Source organism: Hylobates moloch, unplaced genomic scaffold, assembly GCF_009828535.3.
Source record: "Hylobates moloch isolate HMO894 unplaced genomic scaffold, HMol_V3 SCAFFOLD_3, whole genome shotgun sequence".
Classification (NCBI taxonomy): domain Eukaryota; kingdom Metazoa; phylum Chordata; class Mammalia; order Primates; family Hylobatidae; genus Hylobates; species Hylobates moloch.
The window spans coordinates 79,035,828-79,052,157 of NW_026652278.1; positions in this window are offsets into that span (position 1 = coordinate 79,035,828).

Here is a 16,330-nt window from a genome sequence, read left to right on the forward strand (position 1 = left end):
TAGTGACAGGCGTGGAAATTATTTCCAATACATTTTGAATGTATATCAGCATCTCTAACCCTAACTCATATGATGAAAAAGAAATCAGCTCACATTATACCTGTCCCTGTTGCCTAGGCCTCCTTACTAAGGATATTTTAAGGATTTAGGCTTGTTAAATAATCCTGAATTGGACTGCTAAATCCTAGAGTGGTCCCTGTGCCCATCTGCTTCAGGCCAAAGGGAGGATCATCCCTGAAGAATCCTTGACCAGGACAAGCATACTCCTTCCAGGGAACGCACACTCACCAAGGGAGGAACACAAGGTCACAGAAATATCATGGGATTTGTCTACCCTCCTCCCTTACCGTATTGGCCAAATGGAGATTACCTTATGCTGAAAAACATGTGATCCCCATATCTCAGTGGTTTACAACACAAAAACGTTCCTTTCCCACTCATATGCCATGTGTTGAATGGATGGAGCATGTTTATATCCCATACCTTTCTCACTCCAGGACCAAAGATGAAAGAGCAGTCTAATTTGGAAAAGAGCTTCTCAAATTTCAGTGTATGAATTGGCTTAAGTTACTTGAACTCATATTTTATTTTATTTTATTTTTATTTTTATTTATTTATTTTTTTCTTTTTTGAGATAGAGTCTCGATCTGTCACCCAGGCTAGAGTGCAGTGGCCTCGATCTCGGCTCACTGCAAGCTCCACCTCCCGGGTTCACACCATTCTCCTGCCTCAGCCTCAGAAGAAAGGTTTTGGGGTGAGAGGTGTAGGGCAGCCAGGAGTTCAGCCCGGGTCGTGTGAAGTTTGAGCCTGTTAGACAGTCAAGCGGAGATATCAAATAGTTAGTTGTAGATGTGATTTTGTAGATGAGAAAGTTGTTTAGGGCAGAGAGTTAAATTTGAGAGCCACAGCTATTTTGTATTTAAAGCCATGAGGCAACATGAGCTGATTCAGGTATGATGTGGGCAAAGAAATATTCTGAGGTCAGAACCTTGGGGGAGAAACTAGTGAAAGGAACTGGGAGGGAGTGCCCAGTGAGGAAGGAGTGAAACCAAGTGAGCAGTGTTGTGGAACAACAGGGAATGCTGCAAGGAAGAGGGAATGACCAATGGTGCCCCATGTGACCAGAGAAAACGAAGCACAGCCACTGCATTTAGCCCAAGGTGACAGAGAAAACCTGCAGAGGATTTCTAAGGGGAAAAGTGCTGTAAGATCGCTGTCTTTCTGAATCCTCTCTGCTACAGTCACTGAGGATTCTCAACTTGCGACTTAGCATACCCAAGCCTCTACTCACTCTGAATTACAGGCTATCAGCTGGCTTAGACCCTTCATCCTGTGGAGTTTGAAGTCACTTTTGGACAACTGGGTCTCAGGCACTTGCTAATCCACTGAGCAATATTTGCTTAATCACATGTAATCCACATAAAACTGGCCCAAATACAGGGAGTTGCATTCTGATGTAAAACTGGTGTGACATCCAAAAAGCATTGAAAAGGAATAAAATTATTTGTTATGAAGGGCTTGTTAAGAAGTACTAAAGGGGGATTACTTACTTTCCCAATGCCAAAATTCTGAAATCCCTTTCCTGAGTCTCTCTCCTACCCTTTCACTTAAAAGGCACTGAAACTGCAGCTCAATCTCTCCTCTCACATCTAGAAACTCCCATAAACCCTTGGTAAACATATCCTAGGCTGGCTCTTTCTGTGCATCTTTTCCTCCTCTTTTGATTCTATTGTCTATTTTATTTTTTCTCCTATCATGCGTAGCTTTCTGCCCTTTCTAATGTAGACTGACTTGGCTTTTCTAGGTGGTCCTACAATTTTCTTCCCTACTATTACCAAGATTAATAAAGCAAAGGCCAGAAATGTGGCCAGGCAAACACAGAAATCTTAAAAGGAAAAGAAAGTAGGGGAGCAATACAGTTATCCATTTCAGGGTGCCTATTTGTCCTACATGTGATGTGACAGAACTCCTTCTTGGATTCACATGTGCAACCAACTCTCCTCTTAGGTCAGAAGACCACAGGAGTTTCACCCAGTGAAAGTTCTCAACATACCCCTCTCTGGGTGCCCATGTCTGCCCAGGTCCATAGAAGGATCTCTAGCCAGAAGTATGGCCCATCCTCCTCAGCCCTGACCACTGCTAAGAAATTAGACTCTGCTTCTGATTTGACCTATTTCTCCTCCCTTTTGAGGCATGTGGATGGGCTGATTTTCCCCTTTGAGGATTTGCCAAAAGCAAAAATAACAATCCCAACTGCCCGTCACTTAAACAAGAGGAGATTTATTAGATTTACCAGAAAATACATAGTACGAGAGATAAAAACAAGGTTAGCATCAGGTCAAGAGGTTTCAACTCCGGTCCAGTTAGTTCTTCCCAAAATCATTTTTTGGCTCCTGTTCTGTGGCTGGCTTGCTGAACCCAGTTCCTGATGCCCAGAAAACAGCCAGAAAAGAGAATCAGAGGCCCTGGAGGAGTCAGAGCTACAGCCCTGGGTGGCTTCTGCCGTTCTGCATGTGTGAGTCAGCACGAGGGCTTTTGTGGGATGAGGGACAGCAAAAGTCAAAATGGCATCTGGCTTCTCCCACCTGTGCTTTGTGTGGTCTGTTCTTGGGTGGTGGTGGGGAGGAATGGCTACCTCCCCTCCTGCTATTAAGCTGGAGGGCATGGAAGGGGTGAAGCCAGCTTTCAACAGAAATTAAGGAAGTGAGGGGTAGGGTCTGCAGTTGTTGATCCCTATTGCCACTTTAGTCCCCCATGAAAATCTGAAGTGCTATCTCTAGCAATCAAAGCTTATTTAGTATCCCTTTAAACACACTGTCCTTTATCCCCTTGGACTGAAAATGACAGCCATTTCCATGGTTACAGAGACTCATGTTCTAGGAAACAATCAATGCAAGATATTCCAAAATAAGTAATCAAAAGAAAAAAGGAAGTTATGGTATGTGTGTAAGGGTGTGTGTGTGTGTTCTGTTCTGATGTGCCCTGAGCCTTTCCAGTATTCTATTCCAAAGCATAATTGTGCTCACCCTTATGAGACAGCAAGCTCTGTAAAGATAGGCATTGTATTCATTGTACTCACTACTGTACTCTCAGAGGAGATCCTGACCATCGTTACACATGTTGAATAGTTGAGAGCAGAGAGTATCACCAGCATCACTAGAGTTCCATCTGCTTGAATGAACACTCCATGCTGTCTTTTTGTGCTTCAACCACCTTATTAGATGCTCACAGATAATCTAATGCCTGAGCTGAATTTGAGTTTGCCACAATTCTTGGGATGCTTAGATTTGGGCCGCCTCCCGAACTCGATAAAGGATATCTTGAAGCCACTCAGCCCCTTGAGCTAATAACCCACTTATTTCCACATTTATTCCTCCTCTGCCCCTGCAGTAGTTTGAGAAACAAGCATAAAAATGGTAAAAACTAAAAAATGAGTCGATACGTGATCTGAAAGATCTCAGCATTCGAGGTAAGCAACAAACTGTGCTGAATCCTGGGTTTCCCATTCCTATTATAATCACCCACCAGAAAGTGTCCTGACTTTCTCTCTTGCTCCATATGGACTGAGATGGGATAGTAGCCAGGGCATGAGAGGGCCAGGGTTTTCCAGCAACAGGCGACAAGGCTATTTCCTTGTCTGGGAGTCAATGTTGATGGGAAGTAGGGATGGTGGTAAAAAGCACTCACCAGGGAGCATGGAGGAGCTTTCTCAGGGGTTTCAAGGCATATCTCTGACAAAAGATGCAATCAAATACAAGAAGACCCTAGAGTAAAGCATCAGGAACACAGAGGGGAAGACCTAGATATTCAATAAGGAATTCTGCTAGTCACTTTGGTCTGTTTTATTGAGGATGGTTTATATGCTTTGCCCTGACACTAATCTGATCATGTTAAGCAGCTATATCATATTCTATCATGGGATTATACTTTGATGTTTTTTAACTCATTTCTTATTCATGTACATTTAGTTCATTACTCTTTTTTGCTGTTATTATAAACAGTGCTACAATATGCATACAGCATTACAACTTGTGCTCTAGTTTCTTAGGATAGATTCCCAAAATTTGGATTTGTGAAGTCACAGGTGATGACATTGTTAATTTTGACAGATATGGCATAGTTACAATACCTAGAAATTTTGTATCAGTTTAAAGTCTCATCCAACAGTAAGTGAATGATCTTCATTATACTTACAAACAGTAGGCATAAATCTTTCGTAGTTTTACTCATCTAATATGTGGCAATCCATATCTAATTATATAAATTAATGCTTATGAATAAAGTGTACTAGTTTCTCACAACTTACTAATTATTGGCACATCTTTTTGTAAAAGGTTTAATAAAATTTTTGAGCTTTTTTAAATTAAGTTGGCAGTGGTATTTTCATTTGCAAAAATGTTTTGTATATTATCGGTAAGGAATTTATGACTGTTTTATGTTTTGCAAAATGTTTCTAAGAAACCATGCCTGTTTTGCATACAATGGCTTTTCTTCAATTTGCACAGATTCCAGCCCAGAGTGGACACTCAATAAACATGTGCTAAAGACTGAATAGATGCACAGTGATATAGAGGCTATGAATGCAAAAGTTCCTGCCTGACTGCAACCTTTTCAGCATTGACTTACTAGCTAACGTTGCTTCCTTGTCTACCTGAGCTTCAAGAGTGTGTCTTGTTCTGTCCATAGGCAAAGACACTTCCTCCTTGGTAAAACTTCATCTTTCTGGTACATGCCTCCCAGATCGTCGATGGAACTCTTACCCACATGAGTGCAACTCTTCCTTTATAGCCTGTTGATTAGGAATGATAATTGTCCAAGGAAAGTCTTCAGTGATAAAAAACACAATTACTTGTACATTTCAGCTTTGCTCTGTTGGTAATGATTTGAATGATAAGTAAGATATTTGATGATATTTCTTTTGCATTTGGCTCATCATAGATGGTGTCCTCCAATTATTTTCATGTCGGCTCATTCAGGTGAGACGTCCTCCTTCTAGAGAAGGAAAATTTTTCAAAAGTCGATTCATCCTGAACAAAATATAACCATCAAAGCCTAAATATGACAATTCTGTTGTTCTTAACCATCCCAGCCAGTGAGGAAGACTGTAACACAATGGTCAAACAACATTTTCTTCAATGAAATAACTCAATCTTTGAAGGTAATCTTACCCCTTCTTAACATTCCTGGAAAAAGCCTGACATATCATCTCCTGTCCAGAGACAAGACTCATCTTGGTGCTGATGCAAACACAGTTATGACTTCCACCTAATAGCTGAAATGTAATAGCTGTAACTTGTCAAACATTGGGCTGGACACTGAATCTCCTGCATTATCTCTCTCTACAAGATTTGTGAAACGCCTGACCTACATGGTCACCCTGTGAGAATAGGCAAAGCACGAATACATTTCAAAGGATGTATACCTTTTCAGCAGGGGGCTTGCTAAAAGGAAAAAGGTTCTGATTCATTTTCTCGCATAATAGCTACTACACTCAACCTCCAGGGATAAGGATGGGGTATACTCAGTGGACTAGGGAAGTGAAAATTGTGGGGACTTCGGGAAGTATTTTCTTCCCATTAAACAAACAAAAATTGATTGCAGAAGAGGTTAAATATCTTTATAGAAATTCTACTCACTTCAATTCATCCGGAAACTCTTACATACTTAATATGTTTCAAAAAAATGCACAGGATAAAGGAAAAAAATAATTTTCTGCATTGGAAAAACTGAACCCTAATTCATAAGAATATTGTACCAAAAAGAATATAAAGATGGTGTTAGGTTAATTCAATTGAATTCAAGAACTAAGTTTTTAAGCACATAATGCATGAAAAACACTATAGAACATAAGACAAAGAAAACAATTCGTTGTACCCTGGAATTTACTGTTAAATTGCAAAGTGTGTATAGAGCCAATAAATACCTAGGAAGTTCATAAATCTAATAATCCCACCAGGAGACATGAGCCCCTGACAGCACAGGACAGGACTCTCTCCCATGGAGCTAATGGAGATTAGCATTCTAAGTCACATTTTTAGTCTCTGTAAGCCTCAGTCTCCTTGGCCGGAATAATCTTTTCCATTGCTAAGTGCATCCATGGGCCTGAAAGCACCGTGCTATTGCAAAGAGAAAGGTGGTAGGATACTGCAGGAGTCCATGCAATGTTAAGTTTTTCAAGGCAACAGGAACAAGCAGTATGTACAATATGTCTCAATACCACTTTTAACACACTTAGATTAAGAACAGGGCATCCTTATCCTACTCTACCACCTGGTTTCTCAAGGATGAGCCTTCCTGTCTTGCTACACTTTGACCATAATTTGAGACTAGATCTCTTTGTGATCCAAAAAAGGGAAAATCAGAAACCTCAGAATTACAGCTTCACTTCTCAAGGACAGGAACTGTACAACATGTTAGGTCGGAAAACCTGTGACCAGAGGCTTGCTCAGCATGAATGCATTGAGTAGGAGTAGATGTCAGGACCTTTGGGAAAACTGACGGCTGAAGGAGGTCAGAACTAAAGTTGTATTTTTAGGTAGAAAATATAAATTATTATGAGCCCTACATTTTTTTTTTCTAAATCTATCCCTGCTCTGGTTCATTTTGACCTAAACATCTTTGGAATGGCTGCAAGCAAAATGTATTAAAAATGTTGGCTTCCTTTCTATTTGAGCCCAGGCATAATCAGATATTATGAAATATTTTACTTAAAACAAACAACCAAACCAGTCAAACAGCAATTTTAAAAGTTGGCTCTCGGAGAGCAAGCCACTGAAGTTAAATAAGAATCCTTTTGGAACACTTCAACAGGAAAAGATATGGCTCAGGGTTCAGACCGGGCAGGGGTCTGGAACACAGGGATGTGCACACATGGGGAAAAGCTGAGACTATTCCAGCTATCAGGAAAGCACAGTACTTATTGGAAACCATTTAGGAAGGAAGTGAAGCAGAAGAATGGACTCATATGAGCTGTGGGAGAATTTACTTGGATAAAGTACTGTCATACATCCTAGAAGCTGGCCAAGACACACGGTTGGTTCTTGGCTCTGACTTCTGATCTTGCCACATTTAATTTACTTTTTATCTTCCTGACTCTGGAAATACAGTTTTTAAGATGATATTGAGGTATAGAGGAAAGCAGTGGGAAAATCTGCAGTCACAGCATATTTATAATTTAGTGGGGGACCCATGTATTATGCAAAATGGTTCTGTTCTTTCCAAACCAAAGTTGATGAATGACAACAGACGGCTTCCCCATGGTTCTTCCAGGGAACAGAAAAGAGAATCATTTAAGATAGCTGACAGGGAGGAACACAAACCCCATCCCCAAGCTTCTGCCACTTATTTTTTTGTCTCTCCACTTTCTCCTTTGAGGGAAGTCAGGCAAGGGGTGGGCATAGCCAGCAGGACTCCAGAGTCAGAAGAGAAAATGGAATATCTTTTATCTTCAGTTATCATTCAAGGTCTAGAGAGCAAACACTAAATGTATGTTTTTTTTTTATTTTTTTTTATTTTTTTTTAATTATACTTCAGGGTTTTAGGGTACATGTGCACAATGTGCAGGTTTGTTACATATGTATCCATGTGCCATGTTGATTTCCTGCACCCATTAACTCGTCATTTAGCATTAGATGTATCTCCTAATGCTGTCCCTCCCCCCTCCCCCCACCCCACAACAGTCCCCGGAGTGTGATGTTCCCCTTCCTGTGTCCATGAGTTCTCATTGTTCAATTCCCACCTATGAGTGAGAACATGCGGTGTTTGGTTTTTTGTCCTTGCGATAGTTTACTGAGAATGATGTTTTCCAGTTTCATCCATGTCCCTACAAAGGACACGAACTCATCATTTTTTATGGCTGCATAGTATTCCATGGTGTATATGTGCCACATTTTCTTAATCCAGTCTATCGTTGTTGGACATTTGGGTTGGTTCCAACTCTTTGCTATTGTGAATAGTGCCGCAATAAACATACGTGTGCATGTGTCTTTATAGCAGCATGATTTATAGTCCTTTGGGTATATACCCAGTAATGGGATGGCTGGGTCAAATGGTATTTCTAGTTCGAGATCCCTGAGGAATCGCCACACTGACTTCCACAATGGTTGAACTAGTTTACAGTCCCACCAACAGTGTAAAAGTGTTCCTATTTCTCCACATCCTCTCCAGCACCTGTTGTTTCCTGATTTTTTAATGATGGCCATTCTAACTGGTGTGAGATGGTATCTCACTGTGGTTTTGATTTGCATTTATCTGATGGCCAGTGATGATGAGCATTTCTTCATGTGTTTTTTGGCTGCATAAATGTCTTCTTTTGAGAAGTGTCTGTTCATGTCCTCTGCCCACTTTTTGATGGGGTTGTTTGTCTTTTTCTTGTAAATTTGTTTGAGTTCATTGTAGATTCTGGATATTAGCCCTTTGTCAGATGAGTAGGTTGCAAAAATTTTCTCCCATTCTGTAGGTTGCCTGTTTACTCTGATGATAGTTTCTTTTGCTGTGCAGAAGCTCTTTAGTTTAATGAGATCCCATTTGTCGATTTTGGCTTTTGTTGCCATTGCTTTTGGTGTTTTAGACATGAAGTCCTTGCCCACGCCTATGTCCTGAATGGTATTGCCTAGGTTTTCTTGTAGGATTTTAATGGTTTTAGGTCTAACATTTAAGTCTTTAATCCATCTTGAATTAATTTTTGTATAAGGTGTAAGGAAGGGATCCAGTTTCAGCTTTCTACATATGGCTAGCCAGTTTTCCCAGCACCATTTATTAAATAGGGAATCCTTTCCCCATTTCTTGTTTTTGTCAGGTTTGTCAAAGATCAGATAGTTGTAGCTATGCGGCATCATTTCTGAGGGCTCTGTTCTGTTCCATTGATCTATGTCTCTGTTACAAACACTAAATGTATGTTGTTTGAAGGTCATGGAGTTTAATTCTGCACTTCTAAACATGGCCATTAGGCAAGGGGGTGGAGATGACATGAAAGTGGTGTTCTTGGAAAAATATTGGAAGCCTAGTAGAGGGAAAAGTGGGTCTTAGTGAACCAAGTATGTCAATAGTAAGGGGAAAAATTTTAGGGTAGGCAAATAAAAGGTGGTCACAGAATTATGTTTCCCATGTACCTGGTTGATTTGTGGTTGTACGGATTTGTAAGAGCTGAGTATGTTCATTCAAAAGGCTGGGCAGAGGAATCCTTCCTTCCCACTATTAAAGGCCCATGTCTTCCTTGCACCTCTAATGCCAAGTAGAGATTTTGGCTGTCGTTTTCTAGGAGGAAGTACAAAGAAAAAAGAAAAGAACCATTCCATCAATTACATACAAGACCCAACTTCACTGCCAGAGGAATTTCACTGCCAGTCTCTGGCCATATTGGACCTCCCAAGCATTTGTATTTAGAAATATGAGTTGTGCCCTTGTCTGTCTTACTTGATTTGGAAGCTGCTCCTGCCACACTGGGCTCAGAGAATGCATCCCCTCTAGCATACTCATGGCGTAGCACACAAAGATTTTTTAAGATGTGAATTCAGAGAGGGAGGCAGAAATACCAAAAACATCCAAAGCCCAGGATAATATGAGGCTTTGAAGGACATATGATTTATCTTAAGTAAAGCATTCTGTCTTGGAATATATTAGCGTATCCCCCAACTTCCTGGGCCCCAACCCATTCCTCTGCCTCCCAGGTTGTGTTCTCAAACGGGCCTGTAGGTGAACATTGCTTCAAGGTCTCTGGGGTCCTTTGTTCATTCTAGATGCCGATGCCCAGGTTTCCTTCTGCCTATGACAGTCCCAATCTTCACTCTGGAGGGGACTGTCTTAGATGAAGGCTTCAATCTTCTTTCAATATTTTGGAGTTCCTATTCCTGTACTTTGGTCCCAAGCACTAGCTCTTTCCGTTTGACCCATTGAGTTTGCCTAAAATGCATTCAGACAAGCCTGGTGGTAAGGGTATGATCCTCTTGGCAGACTTTGGCTTTTTCAACTGAGCCTAGACAGACATCTGGGACAACCCCTGCAACTGGAAATGCCATAAATCTCTCTTCCATCCTGTTACCAATCAAGTTAGTGGCTTCTTCCTCTCCATGCCTGATGGCTTTTGTACCATCACTCCCACGCCATTCTATAGCCCATCAGAGTCTAGCCTCCTTTCCCACAACCTCACAGAAAGCTGCTCTCTGGCTCCTGGCCCCATACTCACACAGGCATTTGAGATTTCTCTGCACTGTTTGATGAGGTGGGCTGCCCCCTCCTTGAAACTCTCATCCTTTGCTTTTCTTAACATTATACTCTTCAGGGTGCTCCTCTGTGGCCTCCATTGGTCTCCTTTCCACCACTTTCCCCACCTCCATTGCCAAATGTCGACATTCTCCAATTTCCTTCTTGTCAGGTGGCCCAGGGTCAGCACAGAGTGCTGGTTAAGCATCTTTGCCCTGGCACTCAGCTACTTGGGTATGAATCCCAGCTTGGTCACTGGCACTCTTGGACAAGTTTTTAGCCTCTTTGTGAATCAATTTCCCTGGGTATGGGAGAAATAACCCTAGTGGCTAACTTACAGAGTTATTGTAAGAATTAAATAAATGAATATATAGGCAAAGTCCTTCACGCAATACCTGATCACACAGTGAGTACCCAATATCTATATTCTGTTCTGATTATTAGTATTTCATCCTTTCTAAGAGCTGTAACTACCAGTTTTACACTCTTAAGTCTATTTCAGTAACTCAAAGCTCTCATTTTAGTTCCAAAATATACTTCCATTTTCCACATTCCTGGGTATGCTGGAAGAACATACAAATCAGCATGTTCAAAACTAAACTCATTATCTATGTCCTAAAACCAGCTCTTTTTCCTGCATTTCACTTCTGGGTTAATGATACTGCCATCTTCTGGGTTGTCATAATTTGAATTCTCAGAGTTCTTATCTATTACTCCCTCTCTCTCACCTTCCACAATTTTGAACCAAGCTCTGACTATTCATCTTTCAAAATAATTCTTAAATCCCTTTTATAATCCTTCCTTAATGTCAAACCTTCAATTCAATCCCTTATCATCTCTCACTGATTATTACAATAATTTTCTTTCTCCAATTTTACTCCTTTCTCTAAATCTGTTTCTTTAAAAATAACAATCATGTTTCATGCTTGTTCTAAAAAGTAAACAAATAGGCTGAGCGCGGTGGCTCACGCCTATAATCCCAGCACTTTGGGAGGCTGAGGCGGGCAGATCACCTGAGCTCAGGAGTTCGAGACCAGCCTGGCCAACATGTTGAAACCCTGTCTCTACTAAAAATACAGAAATTAGCTGGGCATGGTGGCAGGCACCTGTAATCTCAGCTACTCATGAAGCTGAGGCAGGAGACTTGCTTAAACCCGGGAGGCAGAGGTTGCAGTGAGCTGAGATCACACCGTTGCACTCCAGCCTGGGCAACAATAGCGAGACCCCATCACAAAAAAAAAAAAAAAAAAAAAGGGAAACAACAAATAAAACAATAGCAACAACACAAGTACTGTCGTGGGATCTCCAATGCCTAAAGGAGGAAATGACAGTCTATATTCTTCTATCTCCAAAAACTGTCCCTTACTACTTTGAGCTCACATCTATCACTTTTCACCTAAGTATCCAAATCTCTGGTACTGAAAACGATTCATAATTTTGCAAAGAAGTCATACCTTTCACTTCTATTTGTAATTATTTCTCCCATTTTCTCTGTTTGACAAGTCCTACTCAGGTCTAAGTTCCAGAACAAATATTCCTTTTCCCAGGCAGTACTTCCTCCCCGATCACAAAGCCCAAGGCAGAAACTACCAGCCCAGTTCTGAGATCTGTCTGTTCTTTGTACTGACCTGCCTACTGAATTTGTAACAGTACAGTGGTATTTATTTCTGTCTCTTTCTCTTAGCTGTGGGATCATAAAATAATGATCTTTTATCCTATGCATTTGACATGGATTCTGGCTCATTTTAACACTAAGTGAGAATCTATTGGTCGTAATTTTCTGGGAGTATTTCTTCTTCTTGCAAGTTTCCCTGCCAGGGCTTTGGCACTGGGTTTGCCCAGTGCCTCTTCCTTTTTGACCAAGGCAATTCTTGGTTTCTGCCGAGTGCCTTTGTGCCGGCAGTGGGTCCTCTTAACTCACTGACATTGTCACCATGATGGATACTCATCTGGGAGTGGAACATTTTGCCTACAGCCTATCTGAGTAAAACTAATTTGGTTAATGAAAAGTTTCCCACTGACACTCACCTAAAATTCATATTTACACAATTCAATGCATTTTATGACATATGTACAGTATTACACCGGTCAGGATAAGTGCTTATATCTTTTTAGAACTATTTTGGTCCATTTTGCCTAATTTTGAGGATTTCAAGTATTTTTAGACTCAGAAAACTTCCATTTATGAATTTTACATTATGTCATATACGATTCATCAAATGAATTCCTTTTGGTGTTCTGGCCTACATTTTGCTCTTTGGGGGCTATTTTTGTGCACTATGTGGACTTATAAAGCAAATCAGCTGATATCCAACTTTCTATTTTAGTGGACCATTATACTTTGATATTATGAATGAAATACCTTTAGTTGCTATATTTTAATCAGTAATCTATGCCATAAAGTGATACTTAAAAATAGCTATAGTTACACCCTATAATGATTTAGCTTAACACTTGAAATTTGTAGCTTATTGCTTTCACTGTCAAAATAGTATACTCTCATTAAATAAAATTTGGAAGTATGATAGGAGTAAGAAAAAACTTCCTTAGCTATCATTAAAAGTTCATAATATTAACATATATTACTTTTCAGTCTTTCTATGATTATTGCTGCAATTTTTATTTACTATTTATATTATTTAATGTTTTTATTCTTATATAGCTTTTACTTATTTGCTATTGTGTTGATACAAACAAATATTAATAAAATATGTGACATATGAGGTTTACTATGTAATTGTAGTTCATTCATATTCACTGTTGAACATTATTCTGTTTTATAAATATTCTGGTATCTGGCAATTAATTCTATTGATTGATATTATAATTTTACTAAAAGAAAGATTTATCCTATGAATATTAGTGATAATCAGAGGTATGCTTATGTGGGGAGGAGGTAGAACAAATTGCTGCATCAGAGGGTACTGTTATTCCAAATGCATAGGTCAGAAAACAATCTTATTTCCAGCTCTGCTAGTTGAGTTAAAATTATTTTCTAAATAACATTCCACAAGTATGTAAATATACTTGCTATTCCACAAATTTTTAACATTTGCTCCATTGGGGGTTCAATCCAATTTAATAATGATTCATTGTATTTTGTATAATTGACATAAAATAAACTGTGTATAATTTGATGAGTTTCCAAGATACCTATATTCTTGAAGCTACCACCACTATCAAGATAATAAACATAACCATTACTCCACCCTCCCAAATGTGCTCCTGCTCCTTGGTAATCTAGCCTTGATGGCCCTCTCACCCTGCCTCCCCATCCCCAGGCAACCACTGATGAATTACAGATTCGTGTGCATTGTGGATACCTATTTAAAAATGAAGGCATGCAGTATATAAATTTTGCCAGGTTTCTACTTTCACTCTGCTTAATTATTTAAAACTGTTGTTGTATATGAAAACAGTCCATTCCTTTTTATTGCTGAGTAGTATGCCATTGTATAGTTACATGTAACAATTTGGTTTGCACTGAGCAGTTTTTCACATTTAGATTGTTTTCAGTTTTGGGCTTTCAAATAAAGTTGCATGAGCATTCAGATACAAGTTCTTGTATGTTCATATGTTCTCATTTCTTGGCTCACTGCAACCTCCACCTCCCCAGTTCAAGTGATTCTCCTGCCTCAGCCTCCCGAGTAGCTGGGATTACAGGCGCCCACCATAACGCCAAGCTTATTTTTGTATTTTTAGTAGAGACAGGGTTTCATCATGTTGGCCAGGATGGTCTTGATCTCTTGACCTCGTGATCTGCCCACCTGGCCTCCCAAAGTGCAGGGATTACAGGCGTGAGCTACCGCGCCCAGATAAGCACAGGTTCTTAATTTTGATGACGTCCAGTATTTCTTTTTCTTTCTTTTTTAATGTATAGATCATGTTTATGGTATTTGTATTAAATACTAGTTTCCTGGGGCTGCTGTAACAAAGTGCCACAAACTAGGTGAGTGGCTTAAAATAACCAAAATGTATTGTTCCACAGTTATGGAGGCTAGAAGTCTGAAATCAAGGTGTCGACAGGGTCAGCTCCTTCGGAGGGCTGTGAGGGAGAATCTGTTCCGTGCCTCTCTCCTAGCTTCTGGTAGTTACTGGCCATCTTTGGCATCCCTTGACTATTGGATGCATCACTCTCATCCCTGGCTGTAACATGGCATTCTCCCTATGTCTCTCTTCATTGTCTTCTGTCTGTGCATTTCTGTCATATCCACATCTTCCCTTCGTACAAAGGCACTAATCATATTGTATTAAGTTCCCTTTAATGAACTTATTTTAACTTGATTACCTATGTGAAGACCTTATTTTCAAGTAATATCACATTCTGAAGTACTAGGGGTTAGGACATCAACTTTTTTTTTTTGTGGGGACACAATTCAACTCATGACAGTGTTATAACTAAAATACTTTTGCCTAACTCAAGATCACAAACATTTGTTTTGATGTTTTCTTTCTAGAAGCTTTATAGTTTTATGTTTTAAATGTAGGCCTATAGCCTATTTGATTATTGTATATGATGGGAGGTATGAACTACAGTTTTTCTTTTTCTTTTTTCTTTTTTTTTAGTTTTTGTTGTTACTTTTGCATGTGGTTATCTGACTGTTTTATCAGCAATTTCTGAAAATCCACTTAAAGATGCTTTTGGATCTTTGTCCAAAGTCAGTTGTCCATATTTGTGTGGGTCTATTTCTGAACTTTATTTTGCCTATCTTCATGTCAATATCACACTCTCTTGACTATTGTAGCTGTTCTTTCTAATAGATTATTTTCAGTTTATCTCATTTCCTCTGAAACTCCAATGGATCTTATGTTAGATCTTTTTATCTTGCATGTTTATTAAAATTTCTCCCCAATTTTCTGTCTTTGTTACTGTTCTTCATTTTTTATAGTTTCATTTGATCCTATCGTTTGATTATTTAATTCTTTATTCAGCTTTTTAAATTAGCTGTTCAACTTAGATATTGCATTTTCTAATTTTACTCACTGTGTTCCATTTCCAGAACTCAGTTTGATGATTTAAAAAGTCTAGTTGGTTATTTTCTATGTGTTTTTTTAAAATAAACGTAGTTTAAATTTGTTTCTTCAAGCTTATACTCCTAAAGAATAATTCCAATATTGGACATTTGGCCATGTTGATTTTCCTGCCCTTAATGCATGGTAACTTGTTGTCACCATATATGTTTTGTTTTGCTCTTTAACCAAGAGATCTCATTGCTTGAAACTTGATCTATGGGAATTCTTTGACATCTGTTTTGAATTTTCTTTGCTCCAGACAGGATTTGCTACTTCTTCTGTCAATCCTGAGGTTTTGTGTTTGTTTCGTTTTGTTTTTGTCAATCATTATCACTGATCAATTTAAAAAGAATTTTTGCTATAATCAACCAAGAACTTTTAATAGTTTTCAGCAATTATGTTCATTAACTTATCAGGTTGTCTAGACTGCCTAAAACATAAGTATCTAGCTTTTGTTTATTTGTAGCAATTTGTCTAATGACTCATTTGCCAAGAATGCAATTATGTAGTTAATACCTTCCGGAAAATGTTTGAGCCCCTGTCTTCACTTGATGTTATGCTCAGTACTGATGTTACTAGTCGTCTTGTAAATATCAACCTTGAGATTTGTATATGATAGAGATATTAACAAACTAATATTTCCAAATCATTATTATCTTTTTAATTTGCATTTTTATTTTAGATATAATATTAATTTTAGGGTTTTTTTTAATTTTTAAATTTATGGTATCTTCTATTGAATTTTAGCTTCAAAGATCCTCTCTGCAGAAGTTGAGTAAAAATAAATGTATATTTATTTTAGAGATCCATTGCTTTATTTTTGAAAATATTTAATTTCACAGGCTTTAGGAATTCATCTTTTTGTGTTATATGAGGATCTGAGCAAATGCCTATTTGTTGCCTCCTCTAGGAAGAAGCCACAGTGATCCAGCCCACTTCTCTGCTTTTTGCTTCCTGCTTATTTATTCTCCTAGAACTCAACATAAAGGCAAGACAAAGATTGCTCTGAGGTGGTTGTTCTACTCATAAGGAAGACATTGCCACTCCCTGTACGTTTACTTTACTTCCTCTAAACATCTACATTTTTGAATACTATACTGAAATTGGCTTTTGTTTG